Source organism: Chiloscyllium plagiosum, chromosome 29 (assembly GCF_004010195.1).
Source record: "Chiloscyllium plagiosum isolate BGI_BamShark_2017 chromosome 29, ASM401019v2, whole genome shotgun sequence".
Lineage (NCBI taxonomy): Eukaryota > Metazoa > Chordata > Chondrichthyes > Orectolobiformes > Hemiscylliidae > Chiloscyllium > Chiloscyllium plagiosum.
The window spans coordinates 31,730,831-31,747,656 of NC_057738.1; positions in this window are offsets into that span (position 1 = coordinate 31,730,831).

Genomic DNA, 16,826 nt, shown 5'->3' on the forward strand with positions numbered 1-16,826 from the left:
ACCAACTGATCCCTTCTTGCCCATAGACTGCGGAGACAGTTCAGTGAGTCCTTTCCAAATTTGTTGACATGAAGTGTTTCTCAAATCTAAACTTCCTCAATTCTAATAACTGCAGATTTCTCACCAAACCCTTCCGGTTTAGAAGTCTCACAAATTAAAACTTTCTGCTGAGGTGACTTGCTCCATCAACCCTTTAGAGAGACACACAAATAGCTTCTAAACTTAATGCTGGTAACTTCAGGGCTGATTTTTTGAAAGAATCAATTTATTCATCCTAGATTTTTCTGAACTGGAAGCAAAGCTTTATACTCTACCAAACCTATCATAAATACAGCAGTATAAACATATTTGCATTAATACCACAGGGATCCACAAGAATGCTGTCATTGTACAGCAGAAATTCCCCACCAAATGGCAACTAGGCCTTTCAACTTTGTTGCTGTCTGTGGGTTAAGCCATGAAATCCTGCAGTTTTGACAAACATATGAATAATGCTGTTTTAGTTTTAGTCTGATTCTGCAGCTTTTGTCTGATTTTGATAACAGTATTAAAACACGAACCACTTTGGTTTTGTCCTGCAATAACCTCTGCTATCAATTCATTTATATGGAACCAACTGTATTGTTACACTAAAGTAAAACAGAGAACTGTTGATGCTGAAAGTCTGAAAGAAAAAAAAACTGCTTGAGAAACACAGTAGATCTGGCAGAATCTGTGGAAAGAGAAACAGTTAACATTTTGATTCCATTGACCTTTCGTCAGAACAAATTCAAAATGTTAATGCTGCTTTATCACCACAGATGCTACCAGACCTACTGAGTTTCTTCAGCAATTTCTGTGTTGTAGTACACTGGTCAAAGCCAAGGTATAAAGTCAAGACAGACAAAATTTGAAATTCAAAGTCAGACGGAAACTACATTACAATCATCATGGGACAGACACTGACCCGAGAGAATCACACTTCTCCTTTTATGGTTATTAACCTATCTGTAAATCCTGATAACCATGAAGAGACTGGGTTTTAACAATAATTGGACTTATAAGGACTCATAAAGACAATTTTCATATTGCTAGAATTTCACCACAGCTTTCCAATTACGTTCTGCACTCAACTGGAACAGAAGTCAAAATTATTTTCTTCTCTGAGAGGACTGTTGTGATTTTCTTGAGGGCTGTATTTTTATTTGGGGGTTGGGGTACATTTTTTGTTTTTAAGACACTCGTTTCTCATTCTCATTTAATCGTTTATTGGATGATACAATCACACAGTGCCAATGCCAGAAGTATTTGTGCTGGCCAGCAGAGTATTTGGACTGACACAGAATCTGAATTAGAAGAGTTCGTTGATAGCTTGATTATCTCCCAGTAAAACTAAAGGATCACAAGGAAAGCATTGTTTTCTTTGACATCACAGTATTTAGATTGGCACAAGACAACAGTCACAAGTTAGCAACAAATGTATTTGCTTCAAAATAACTGACAAATCTCTACACAAAAATCATCACTTTAACACATCATGTTGTGAAACTTGACAGGGTTCAGAAAGGATTTACAAGGATGCTACCAGGGTTGGAGGATTTGAGCTATAGGGAGAAGCTGAATAGGCTGGCGCTATTTTCTTTGGTGTGTCAGAGGTTGAGGGGTGACTATATAGACTGTTTATAAAATCATGAGGAGCATGGATAGGGTAAATAGACAAGGTCTTTATCCCAAGATAGAGGAGTCCTAAACTAGAGAGCATAGGTTTAAAATGAGAGGAGAAAGATTTAAAAAGGACCTGAGGGGGGACTTTTTCATGCAGACGATAGTACATGTATGGAAGGAGTTGCCAGCGGAAGTGGTGGAGGCTGGTACAATAACAACATTTAAAAGGCATCTGGATGGGTATATGAAAAGGAAAGATTTAGAGGGATTTGAGACAAAAGCTGGCAAATGGGACTAGATTAATTAAGGATATCTGGTCAGCATGGATGAGTTGGACTGAAGGATCTGTATCTGTGTAAATCTTGACTGTATTTGCAAACTGATGGGACTGAGCTCATGCTGTTGGTGTACCTGACACACTGTGTTTAACTCTTATACCTAGCAAGAAACTGCGAGACAACTCTTAATAATTGTGAATGATAATATTTATTTACTTAACATCATTAATATTATAATAAAACACTCCACAAGCTAACAATTTACTCTATAAATCTAATCCACTATCATGTGCTTTAACTTCACTCTGGATGATCATATCCCACCACACTAGATCATGACCCTGATCCACATAGCGATGATTGTCTGGTCTTCTCCTGGAAGTCCCAGGGGTGTCTTCTCTTCTCTGTGTTTGATCTTGAGTTACCACTCCTGAGAGTATTTCCACTATAAGAATCCAGTGATTCTTATACTTAGGAGTCTTTGTGCTCTTTTGGGAGGGTCTTCCATGTCCACCAATAGATTGGTCAAGGTTTGATCACCCTGAGTGATCGAACCCAGCAGGTATTGACATGCCGATGGAAGACCAGCAGGAGGCTGGAAGAACACAGCAAGCCAGGCAGCATCAGGAGGTGGAGAAGTCAATGTTTCGGATGTAATCCTTCTTCAGGACTGGGGGTGGGTGTAAGGGGAGCTGCAGATAAAGGAGATGGCGGGGGCAGGATGGTGAAGTGGGGATAGGTGAAGACAGGTAGAGGGTATGACTGGCTGGCCAATGGGAGGAATGAATCCAGTAGGTGGCTGGGAGGAGTAGAAGGGAGGAGGAGGGGCTGGGAAGGGAATTGGGGGCAGGGAAGGGAGGTTATTTGAAATTGGAGAACTCAAATAAGAGTGTGAGGCACTAATTTGTCTGGTAAACAGCTCAATGTTTCTGATTGTCCCGGGACGACATTCAGGTCAATTCCGTCCCATTCAAATTCAAGTGTATTTTATGGTCTGCAATTGCTGGGTCAATTGCATACTGTCTGTTTGTAGCTGCAGCCAGTCTGGATTCTGCAGTTGTTTATTCCAGGGTCTTTCAGCACAGTCACATTTGGCTAAGGCTTGTCTCAATTTCCCAGCATGCCTCACTTGTTGTCCATTTTCATAAATCCATCATTTTGAGCAGTCTGTCTGGCCATACACAAGGCTGAACATTTTAACTAGGCAGTTACAACCACACTTACCACAACTCTGATCTCAATCCCAGATTTAAATTTAACAATTTCCACAATATTTGTTACTCCCTTTCATGACTTCCTTAGATGCACTGTCCAAACCCATGACCTCTTCCTTCTCAATGTGCAGGGGCAGCAGATACAAAGGAACACTACCACCCGCAAGTTCCCCTCCAAGCCATTCACCATCCTGACTGTCACACCGTCACATCACTGTTCCTTCACCGTTACTGCTCAAAATCCTTGAATTCCCTTTGGAAGAGAATTGTGGTCAACCTACAGCACATCGAATGCAGCAGTTCAAAAAGGCAGCTTACCACCCACCACCTTCTCAGCTCAGTCACTGAGGTCCACATCCTATGAATAAATACATAAACATGCCCTAGCTAATTCAACAAGAAGCTCAAGATTCCATATTCAGAATTATAGTTTTCCTGGTTTTGAGTTGGCTGAAATTCCTTTGTTGGCATGAAATTGTTTTCTCTCTCTTTGCAGCCTTCATCTCCTACTCATTTCCTCTTGCAGTCTTTTCCCCACAGCCCTCTTCTGCACTTTGACCTCCCCCTGCACACTGCTCAGCTTGGAACTCCCCAGTACCCATTGGAACTTAGAACGAGAGTTGACCTTTTTGAGAGATAAGTGATTCTGAGGGAACTCAATAGGGTGGGCGTGGAAAAGTTGTTTCCAAGTGTGAGGGAGATTAGAGCTAAAGCAAACAGTTTAGAAAGAAAGGATCTTCCATGAAAAGATGGAGATGAAGAGAAACAATTTCTCTGATGATTGTTAGCCTTTCGAATTCTCTTCCCCAGAGAGTGGTGGAGGCAGAATCATTAAAATGTATTTAAAAACAGAAATAGCCCATCTCTTCCCTTTCTCCCTCTTTCAGCTCTTTCTTCATGCTTCCCCCCAACTCCCTTTTCAGTCTCCCCATTTTCAGCTCTTTCTTTCCCCCTCCCCTTTCATGCCCCTTTTGCTCTCTCCCCTTTCCTACACCCCTATCAGCTGCCTTCTTCTCTCACCTCCTCTCCTCCTTATCTCTCCTGTCCGGATATAGCCTCACCCTGCAGTAACCATTCCCGCCACCCCTGATAAACAGCCCCCACTCCTGCCCCCTTCCACCCAACTCCATACCAGCCACGGGGCGCTGTCTGCAGTCCAACCCTGTGCAACGGTCATACTATGTAAATGCACACACTATTTCGAGCAAACTTTAGAATTGCCATGCACCAAAAAATGAATTTATCCCATCGCTCCCTTTACATGATGACTTTCCGACAAACTCTTCTGCAATGGGCCGTCCACTGACAGGCAATGAGTCACACTTCCTGTCTGAATATAGTAGTCAGTGTCGCAATCAATGGGATTCAAGATTCGTATCTGAGGATGCAATTCTATTACTAGATAAGATGAGTTCCAAGTGCCCCTTATGTTGCTACCAATAATTCAAGAGTCCACGTCCTATTATTAAAGGTTTGAATCCAATTGTCAAACGTGGATGGATATGAAATCTGTAGCTAGCCACTAATTTCATTTCCAATGACTCATATGTGTCAAGTGTCAATTTCACACATCATTTCCTGACACTGCCCGATATTTTGCTCCAATTTAGATCTTTTACCAATTGCATTTTGCAAACGAGTTGAGCAAAAAAAAAAAAAATTTGGTTCATTTTTCTTGGAACTGCATAGGAGATCTGCTGTTTTCAGGATTATGCTTGGAAACCCAACACAAACTTACAAATAATTTTGCAGCTGTTCAACAAGTGCTCAGGAATCTGCCCACTCTAGCATGGCCCTCGCTCCCCGAAACTGCTTGCTGGGGCTCTCAAACTATACGGCAAGTGTCCTTCATGTGTCAAAAAGTGTGGCACTGGAAAAGAACGGTCGTTCAGGCAGGATCTGAGGAGTCGACATTTCGAGCATAAACTCTTCATCAGGAATCCTTCATTTGTCCAAGAGGGGAAAGAAAGAGCACTAGATTTCCTCTCAATTTAAATCATTTCGATAATATAAAATTGAGACCAGTCTTTTTGCCTGGAGAGCAACTCAGTCCCAAGCCTTTTCTGCTGATTTTCTGCTCGTAATAAATCTCCCTGGACATCTGAATCTGACATAGCCTCTCTGGTTATCTGGTCAGTGATACTGAAATTAACTAATATATCATTCCTAAACTTGCTGCTTATTAAACTTATAGAGGATAGAGTCATGGAGGTCTGCAGCATGGAAACAGACCCTTCAACCATCTGCTTTCTGTTATTCCTGAAGAAGGGCTCATGCCCGAAATGTCGATTCTCCTGCTCCTTGGATGCTGCCTGACCTGCTGCGCTTTTCCAGCAACACATTTTCAGCCGTTCAACCATCTGGCCCAGTTTTTTCAATTAGACTAGTCCCATCAGCCTGCATTGGTCCCTATCCCTCCATACCTATCCCATCCATATACCTGTCTAAATGTTTCTTAAATGGCAAAATTTTACACACCCTCACCACCACTTCTGGCAGTCTGTTCCAGACACACCACCACCCTCTGTGTTAAAAAAAATCCACCTGGACTCTTTTGTATCTCTTCCCTCTCCCTTTAACCCTATGCTCTCTGATTTTAAACTTAATAAAACTATTTGAAAATTCCTTATGAATAGTCAACTGCCTACATTAGGTAACTACAGTCACAAAGTCCCCCCAAGATCTGGCAAGACCCAATATTATCCCACTTTCCAACTGTCCAGGTTCCGCAACCTCTCGACTTCTCAATGAGGAAATATTTATCCTCCCTTCCTGTGCATATATTGACGGCTCCAGTTATCCAACTGAACTGTGCTGCCTGTGTCAATGAGGCCATTTCTCAATTTTGACATCATGGAGCACAGTCATTTGGCACAGCCGCAGAGGATCTTGTGCAATATCAGCCAGAGGGGAGTACCAGCTCCCATTTATCAAGGACAATCAAACAAGGAACTGAGGCTGCTGGAGATCTGAAACAAAGACTGAACTTGCTGGAGAAACTCAGCAGATCTAGCAGCATCTGTGGGAAGGAAGCTTTAAAATATATCTATAGGCTAGTGGCTGGCTTCTTCTATTGATAGTCTTCCTCTCAAGGTAATGTTCTCTACGAGGAAGCCGTCTTGGTTGTGTAACCCGAGCCCATGGTCTCAGGAAACAAGTGTACTTTCTATCAGGTCTGGGTTTCCTTTGTGCACTCCTGTCCTGAGAGCTAACTGCCCCTTGGAAAATGTATTGTCTTCCAGCCCCATTCCACTCAATCTGCGTCTCCACTGATCAATAACCTTATTGATTCTAGTGCTTCCTACCGGGTCCTGAAAGATTCAAGTGCTCACAATGTTTGTTTGTTCTTCTTCACCTTTTGTTCTTCATCCATTCTTTTCCTGGCCATCATCTTCTGCTCTCTGTTGTGGCAAAAGAGGAGGGTACATTGGTGTGAACATTGTCCACTTGCCCTTAAAGAGGCAGGACGCTGCATTGGTTTGAAGGGTTTCTACCGAGACTATTATAGGATGGAGCCGATGGCCTCATATTAACCTCAGCATCTCCCATGATGAAAGCAGAGGGTAGCCATCAGCTACACGGCCTGCCTCCAGTAGAGAGGGAGCTTTTTGCTGGCTGCAATGTTTTCCCATGTTCCCCGACACACACAAAACGTATGCACACGTCTCTCCTGTAATAGGACTAACTGAATTAGGGGAAAGGTGACATAGAAGCAGGCATGAACATATAGACAAATGAGGGACTTGTTCCTTCGAGCCTGCTCCATCATTCAATAAGACCGTAGATGATCTGGTTGACAAAGTTATTAATGTTGTATTATTGCTTTCAAAGTTTTACTTACTTACAAATAAGAAAACAGGCAGGATGTCATCACATGACCAGAGACCACAGTTTTTCTGCACTGTAGTACCCAGGGTCAAAGTTGTGTCTATTGATCACTAGATGCTGTTGATATGCAAGTTAGTTTGATCTTAGAGTAGGATAAAAGATTGAAAAAATGAGAAAAAAGGGCCAAAGAGCTATACTATTAGTTTTAGATGTAAATAAACCCTGAAGAAATCTTCAAGTAAATGTAATTCAGATATTTCATTTGTGTTCCGTACTGAGTGCACAAGGAACTGTCATATGGTCTGCAGTGATGACTGTCTCTTTAAAAAAAAAGAGAACAAAGAAAGGTTGAAGACGAGCTGAAGCAGCGAAAACATCCCACAGCAATCCAGAAATCCCCGTGCTCCAGAAAGCAGAAGAAAATAAGGCTTTCATGACATACTGTGTACTTCTGAACTTGCCAGGTCCTTGCAGGCTGTCAATTGAGTCAGGATCATGCTATTTAAAATATAAAGGGTCATCAGACACCATGCCGTGTGGGAGTCGAATGTGATCGCAACAGCACAGACACTGACCCAATGGAGAGTCTGCATCCTCCCTCATCATAGATAAGTTTCCAAGAAGCAAATCCAGTTTGTTGTGTTAAACTGAAACACAACAGTGTTTAACACACTGTAGTATAACAGGCACAAATGGCAGCAGGGAGATTTGAATCCATGCCTCCTAAGAGACTAGAACCTTAATCCAGTGCCTTAGACCACTCAGCCACACTGCATCAGAGAGCAGATCAATTTTCCTTTGTGTGAATCCAAGGAAAGCAACGGGACCAGACGGAGTACCAAGCCGTGCACTCAGAGCATGTGCAGACAATTGGCAGAGGTCTTCTCGGACATCTTCAACTCCTCCCTGCCTCAGGCCACTGTCCCTGCCTGATTCAAGAGGCCAACATCATCCCTGTGCCTAAGAAGGCTCATGCAGCATGTTTCAATGACGACCGCCCAGTGGCTCTAACCTCGGTGGTGATGAAGTGCTTTGAAAGGCTGGTCATGGCATTAATCAACTCCAGCCTCCCCACTACTCTTGACCCACTCCAATTTGCCTATCGGACCAACAGATCCATGTCAGATGCCATATCACTTGTGCTTCACTCCTCCCCAGAAATCTTGACACCAAGAACAGCTATGTAAGAATCCTACTCATCGACTACAGTTCAGCCTTCAACACTATTATCCCCTCGGGACTGATTACTAAACTTAGTGATCTCAGACTAAGCCCCACTCTCTGCAACTGGATCCTCAGTTTCCTGTCCCATAGGCCACAATCAGTGAAGATTGGGGACAATATTTCTTCCTCACTAACACTCAACACTGGAGCCCTCAGGGGTGTGTACTCAGCCCCCTATTGTACTCACTGTATACCCATGACTGCGTCGCCAAATACCAGACTAATGCCATTTACATGTTCGCTGATAACACCACCATAGTCGATCAAATCTCAGATGGTGATGAAACAGACTACAGACGGGAGGTGGAAGATCTGGAAAAACGGTGCACTGAGAACAACCTAGCTCTCAATGCTGACAAAACCAAGGAACTCATTATTGACTTTCGGCGGGATGTTACTCATGCTCCTGTACACATTAACAGCACAGAGGTGGAACGAGGGAGAGTGTCAAGCTCCTGGGAGTGGTCATCCACAGCAAGCTTTCTTGGACTCTTCATGTGGACGCACTGGTTACAAAGGCCCAACAATGTCTCTTCTTCCTCAGGCAGCTGAGGAAATTTGGCATGACCCTTGCCAACTTTTATAGGTGCACCATCGAGAACATTCTGTCTGGATGTATCACCACCTGATATGGCAACTGTAACATTCAAGATCAGAAATGGTTACAGAGAGTGGTGAACTCGGCCCGGACAATCACACAGGCCAACCTCCCATCTATAGAATCCACCTACCAGGCCCGCAGTCAAGAAAAGGCCGCCAGCATTCTCAAAGATCCATCCCACCCTGGCAATGTTTTTCTACAACCTCTACCATTGGGGAGGAGATACAGAAGCCTGAACACACACATCAGCCGGTTTTGCAGCAGTTTCTACCCTACTGTTGTTAGAATACTGAATGGACTCACAAACTCTTAACACTCGCCTGTATCTGTGTTTTTGCCACTGTTTACCTATTATTTACTCATCTTTGCTACTTAACTGCGTAATCTGCCTGTATTGCTCATAAGACAAAGGTTTTCAATGTGCCTCAATATACGTGACAATAAATTCAATTCAATCAAGTTCAATTCAAAGGAAACAAAAATGTGCAAATTTAAACAATGGGCTGCAATTGGGATAACAGCAACTTTTAACAGAATATAAAAAAAAAGTTCTAAGTGTAGTGCTGAAGGCACACATAGTTCAGACGAAAACAAATTAAGAATCAGACAGCAGACAGCACACTGAATACTTTGTTACAATTACAAATGAAATGTCCCCGTAACAGGAAAGGTTAAACCATCACTAGTCATCTCTCTCTGATGAAAGCGCTGTGGTGAAAGAATTGTGGTGACTGTCTGTGTCGAGTTTGCACACCCTCCCTGTGTCTGCTCTGGTATATTCCACAGTCCAAAGATGTGTAGGTTAGGTGGATTGACCATGCTAAATCGTCCATTAGTATCCAGGGATGTGCAAGCTAGGTGGATTATCCATAAGAAAAGCAAGGTTACAGGGATAGGGTAGAAGAGTGGGTCTGTGTGGGATGTTCTTCAGAGGGTTGGTGTGGACTCAATGGGCCAGGGACACACCACCCTTTGTGAGAAAAATTTCCCTCACCCATCTCTTATAAAAATGTGCCCCCCACATCTTGAACCTGTGTCCCCTAGTAATTGGCTCCCCCACCCTGGAAAAAGCCTCATTGTTTCCTCTCTATCCATGCCATTCACAATCTTATAAATTTGCATTAAGTCATTCTCAACCTCCTGCATTCCAGTGAAAACAAACCCAGTCTATCCAACTTTTCTTCATTGCTAAAATCCCCCATATCAGGCAACATCCTGGTAAACCTTTTCTGTACCCTCTCCAAAGCATCCACATCTTTCTGGTAGTGTGGTGACCAGAACGGTACACAATATTCAAAGTGTGGCTCAGCTAAAGTCCTATAAATTTGCAGCATAACTTGCCTATCCTTATACTCAATGCCCCTTCCAATGAAGACAAGCCTGCCATAGGCCTTTTTTACTCCCTTATCCACCTGAACTGTCAGTGAGCTGTGGACTTGCACACCCAGATCCCTCTGCATATATACTCCTAGGGGTTCTGCCATTCATAGTATAATTTCCACCTGTCCTTGTACTTCCAAAATGCATCACCTCACATTTGTTCGGATTACACTTCACCTGCCATTTTTCTGCCCATGCCTCTGACTGATCTATATCCTGCTGTATTCTCTGACAATCCTCCTCACTGTGCGCAACTCCACCAATCTTTGTATCGTCCACAAATCTACTAATTAGACCAACTACATTTTCTTCCAAATCATTTACGTGGACCACAAACAGTAAAAATCCCAGCACTGATCTCTGTAAACACTACTGATCACTGACCTCGATTCTGAAAATCATCCTTCCACCACTATCTCCTATGACTAAGCCAGTTCTGTATCCTTCTTGCCAGCTTACCCCAATACCGCGTGACTTAATCTTTTGTACCAATCTGCCATAAGGGACCTTGTCAAAGGCTTTACGGAAATCCAATATCAACTGTTTTTCCCTCATCTACAACTTTGGCACCTTCTCAAAAAACTCAATCAAATTAGTGAGGCATGACCCCCCCAGCACAAAACTATGCTGTCTATTACTGGTAAATCCACTTGCTTCCATAGATCTGGTCTCTGAGAATCGTTTCCAATAATTTCCCTACTACCAACATGAGACTCACAGGCCTGTAATTTCCCAGAGTATCCTTGTTACCCTTCGTAAATAATGGTACTACATTGGCTATTCTCCAGTCCTCTGGGACTTCACTTGTGGCCAACAAGGATACAAAGATGTCTGTCAACGCTCCAGCAATTTGTTCTCTTGCCTCGCACAATATTCTGGGATACAGCCCATCAGGACTCAAGGATTTATCTACCCGAGTACTTTTTAAGACACTCAACACCCAATAGCAACTTTGCCTCGAAATTCGACAATCTCTTACCAGAGATCATCCTGCACCAATTCCTTCTTTTCGGTGAATATTGACACAAAGTATTCGTTTAGGACCTCAACTCCTTCCTCTGGCTCGACACATCAATTCTTTTCTTAGAGCTTGAGTGAGCCAACACTTTCCCTGACTACCTTCATGCTTTCTATATATGTATAAACATATATATGTGATTCTCCTTAATCCTGCTTGCTAATGACCTATCATGACCCCTTTTAGCAATCCTAACGTCTTGTTTAAATTCCTTTCTACTTTTCTTATATACCTTAAGGGCTTTGTCAGTTCCCATCCTCCTAGCTCTTATGTATGCTTCCTTTTCCTTTTGATCATAACATCCCTGGTCATTCAAGGTTCACGTAACCTGCCATACCGACTCTTCATTCTTGCAGGAACATGCTGCTCCTGAACTCTTATCAACTAACGTTTGAAATACTCCCACATGTCCAATGTGGATTTTCCCTCAAACAGGCACCTCCAATCAAAATTCTCCAGTTCCTGTCTAATGTTGTTAAGCTCTGATCCCCAGCATCTGCAGTCCTCACTTTCTCCTAATATTGTTGTAGTTCGCTTTCCCCCAGTTTAACACCTTCACCCGAGGATTGCTGTTATCCCTATCCATGAGTATCTTAAAATTCACAGTATTATGGTCACTACTCACGAAGTGCTCCCCCACTGAAACTTCAGTCACCTGGCCGGGCTCATTTCCCCAAACCAGGTCCAGTTTAATCCCTTGCCTGGTTGGACTATTTGAATACTGTGTCAGGAAACCTCCTGAATGGTCTTTACAAATTCTGCCCCATCCAAGCCCCTAGCATGAAGTGAATCCCAGTCAATACAGGGGAAGTTAAAGTCACTCACTACAACAGCCCTGATGTTTTTACATCTTTCCAAAATCTGTCCACATATTCTGTCTATCTCCTGCTGGTTTCTGGGAGGTCTGTAGTGTTTGAAATAGTTGATTGCCTCAACATCTATGAAAAAGTTTCAAAAGGACCGCTTGGAAATAAAGAAAGGTTACATCATTAATTTACTGATAGCAGATGGCAGAATTTTTTTTTCCTGAAATCGTAATTGAGAAAATTACTTAAAATTTAAGTACACATGAGAAATTCAGTTTAGGGGGGTAAATACAATTACATTTTTAATTTTATTTTGAAACAAGAGCCAACGGAGACAGTCTTGTTGGTTTTAAGTTAAAAATCACACAACACCAGGTTATAGTCCAACAGGTTTAATTGGAAGCACACTAGCTTTCGGAGTGACGCTCCGTCATCAGGTGATTGTGCTTCAGGTGTCCACAAATCACCTGATGAAGGAGCGTCGCTCCGAAAGCTAGTGTGCTTCCAATTAAACCTGTTGGACTATAACCTGGTGTTGTGTGATTTTTAACTTTGTACACCCCAGTCCAACACCGGCATCTCCGAATCATGTTGGTTTTAATGTGCATCAAATAAAAGGGGAAAGTTTATTTGGGAAGAAATTAATGACAACTGATGAAGCCTATCAGCCCAATTGCACTCCTGAGGCTGAACAAAAACGAAAAGCTCAGGCCTTTTGTTGTCAATTTTAAATGTGGGATAGCTTTTCAGAAAAAGAAAAGTCAAGTATAACTTAGCAAATTACTTTTGAGAGAATTGTATGCTTTTTTGAATCTTGGCAGAATTTTGGTAATGCTTGAAATCACACAATAATATTTGATTTCTGTTTTAAAGGTATTGTGAAAATATGCTTTTAAAAAAACAAATAACCTGGACAGCAAGGTTTCTCCAAAGCTTCTGGATCAGATAGAATAGTAATTGATGGATTGGCTCATTTAGAATTAATGAACAGTGACAGGGAAAAAGTGACAATGCACCATATGAAAATGGAAATTATTCTCTTGGGGTATAGTTACTTGGAATATATCAAGTGAAAGGAAAATACTCATGAAATTAAATCATATCAGCTTTCTCTTGGAGATATGTAAGCCTTTGCCTATGAATTTTCTACAAGAGCTGAGTTGGATGATTTGGCCATTACCAGAATGTTGGGACCAGGCAGGGAGGATACATATGCATCCCCACCAATTTTAGGTATTTTGAAAAGGTCATCTGGAGGTCAAGAGTGCATGGCGTGATCTTGGGATACCTATTTAAGTGTGCAGAAACAATTATTACAACTGAAATAACTAACTTGAGGAGATGCATGGTGAAATTGCATTGAAGAATGGGCCTCAGACATGTACATCTACTTAACAAAATGGTTATTGTGGCCTGGAAGAGCACAAAATTATAGTTCAACTGATGAAGCTCATAATCCACAGAGAAACTGACTTTAAAACAATGAAAGTGGTATTGGTGAGAAGGTAAAAACTAAAGTAAAATGAACTTTGGATCAGGACAATCAGAAACTAAGAAGGGAAATACTTAAGAAATCCACAAGATGGGTTGAGATGAAGGGTAAACTGAAGAATCTTTTCTATCCAACCACAATCCATCACTGAATGTAATATAGCCAGCTAAAAATGAGCCAATGAAGAGAGGAGAATTCCAACAATTCCATGTTGGAACCCAAGGCAATGGTTGGCCCGAATCTATCTAGGTCAGTGATGTTGGGGCTGGACCAACGGCCAAAAAGGGGAAACTGTTACATTTTGAGGTTCCTGAAAAACTGAAGTTCCCTAATATTTACTATCTAGCATTACATTTCTTTCTAACAGCTATTACAGCATCACTTTTCCAAAACTCTAGCATATGAAAACAAAGTCAAGAATTACAAAAATATTGAGGTCACGTTGCCCAACGATGGGCATTAGCAATTCATCTGGTGCCAAACGCATCCTATCATCAGTGTGTCATTTATTTGAAAATGAGCTTAGAAAGAATAGCAAAGTTACCCTCATACTAGGACAGGCAAGGGGATAATGAGCATCCAGTGTCATGAGTGTCTGTACAATGGCCATTGCTTAAAAGGGTTCAGATGATTGATGAACACAGAGTAAATAGCCTGCCCCCCTGAAATATGAGGCAACAATAAATGTCAGGCTCTGAGAGAGCAGGACAGGAGACACCAGAGAGAAGCCTGGAAAGGCTAGGCCGATTCCACACTGGGGTAACCACGCTCGGGTAACCACGCTCGGGTAACAACGCTGGGGCCAAGACAGTTCAAAAGCCAGATTCTACACCCGAGCCAGGTCAAATCCATGCTGGAGTATTCATAGAATCCCTACAGCATGGAAGCAGGCCATTCGGCCCATCGAGTCCACACCAACCCTTTGAAGAACATCCCACCCAGACCCAGACCCCTACCCTATCCCTCTAATTCTGCCTTTCCCATGGCTAATCCACCTAGCCTGCATATCCCTTGGATGCTGTGGGCAATTTATCATGGCCAACCACCTAACTTGCACATCTTCAAACTGTGGGAGGAAACCAGAGCAACCCAGGGGAAACACGCGTAGACATGGTGAGAACGTGCAAACCCCACACAGACAATCACCAGAAACTGGAATCAAACCCAGGTCCCTGGCACTGTGAGGCAGCAGTGCCAACCATTGAGCCATCACGCCATTCCTGATTCATTCAGGGATCAAGAATAGAGTAGATTCAGGGTACAAGGGAGCTTCCCCAGACAGCAATCTTCACCGAGCAGGTGGAAGCCAGTCCTGAAGGAGAGGAAGAAAACTGTGGGGAGAGTTACCTAATACCTCATCACATGAGAGCAGGATGCTGACCCACCACTTTAACATTCTTCAACAACAGTCTGTATGCCCTGCGGTATCAGTGAACCATCCCCAGTTATCCCCTTGGACATTAAATAAAATCTAACTATCATATCAAAACTGCTGCTTCTTAACAATAATCAGAAAACTATTTACAAATTGTCGACTGTCTAAATGCGATCACAAACTCCTAAAGTCAAGAATCAGTAACGATTCTATATTGTACCTCAGAGAAAGTGGAATTCCATTAATTGACCCTCCCAAAATGTGAAACATTCACATACAAAGAAAACCAAATTGTGAGCCAGAAGACACGGAACACAGTGACAGACTCTGCCATGTTGTTCATTGGACAGATAGTTCATTTACATACATCATAAAGAAAGAGGGCCCAACTCGGATTTGTCGAGATTCAAAATATTTAAGCCTCTCTCTCAAGAGAGTGCACATGAGAATCCAACACTTGCAGAACTGAAACCCACATTCATGAGAGCTAAATCTTGCTCAACCTTTGGGCCAAACATCGATACAAAGGCTCAAAAGCAGAAATTGCTGTAAAAACCTACAGAGCGTTTCCAGCACTTTCTGTTTTTGTTTCTGATTTCCAGCATCTACAGTTCTTTGGGGGTTTTTAATGGATGTAATGGGTACATACATTACGTCCTTGAATGTGGAAGAACTTTTGAAGCCAAGAATGGATTCATTAGCCACCTGAGAGCCCAAACATAGATTAACAGAACAAAGACCATCATTCTCAATCTTGAGGGATAGCCATGATGACAATGAATGAGCACATGTAACAATGGAACCCAGAAAGCATCTACCGTCAGAATACAATTTGGAAGAGATTGTTTGCAGACACTGCCTTTCAATTTGTCTGTCAATCAAGTTCTGTTCCAGCAACACATAGACAGCATTGTAGAAAGTGTTTTGGTCACATATGCAACACTGATGATATTGCAGTCATGAGCACACCCAAAGAAAAGCATGGTTAGAACCTTCACTCGTTGCTTGCAGTAGCTCACTGTGAGTGTCTCATGTACAACAGCATGAAGTATTTAGTCAATGCAAGTCCAATCAATTATATTGAAGTGGCTGAATCTACCCTGACCAGGGCAAATTGGAGGATGTAGGATTCTGAACTTTCTCAACAAAGCATCATCATAAAGAGAGTTCCTAAAAAAAAATGACTTGGAGGTGTTGGCGTTGGATAGGGGTGGACAAAATTAAAAATCACACAACATTGGGATATGGTCCAACAGGTTTATTTGGAAGCATTAGCTTCAGAGCACTGCTCCTTCATCAGGTGGTTGTGGAGAATAAGATCGTATTCACGGAATTTATAGCCATAGGAGTCCAGTGTCATGGAGATGTGATTCAGTAAACAGTCTTGGATTAAAACTTTCATCTTTTATAATGAGATATGCTGGTTTCTGTTCTTTGATATGTAAATCCCAGAGCTTCTTTTAAATTACAGTCTCAAGTTAAAAATCACACAACACCAGGTTGTAGTCCAACATGTTTAATTGGAAGCACTAGCTTTTGGAGCACTGCTCCTTCATCAGGTGGTTGTGGCCGAAGCATTCCAATTAAACCTGTTGGACTACAACCTGGTGATGTGTGATTTTTAACTTTGTGTACCCCAGTCCACTACCGGCATCTCCACATCATTCTCAAGTTAGCTCAGCTTTTTAAACAATGGGTGTGAATGAAGTCTGTCTGTATCCCAATGCTATGTCAGACTGACAAATCCTCTGTATAGTTTTACAGCATTTTACATGGATTCATGCAGTTTTTGAGCAAAATAAAATGTAATTCTGCAAAAACAAAAATAAAATGCAACATATGTATGGCAGGAGGACCACCCACATATGTTCGAGCTTCTCAAAAAATGCAGAAACCGGTATCCTGCAGTTCTATGAGCCAAAGCAGAGGGCAATCCTGAAAGTTGATGCTTTTGAGAAAAGGCTAT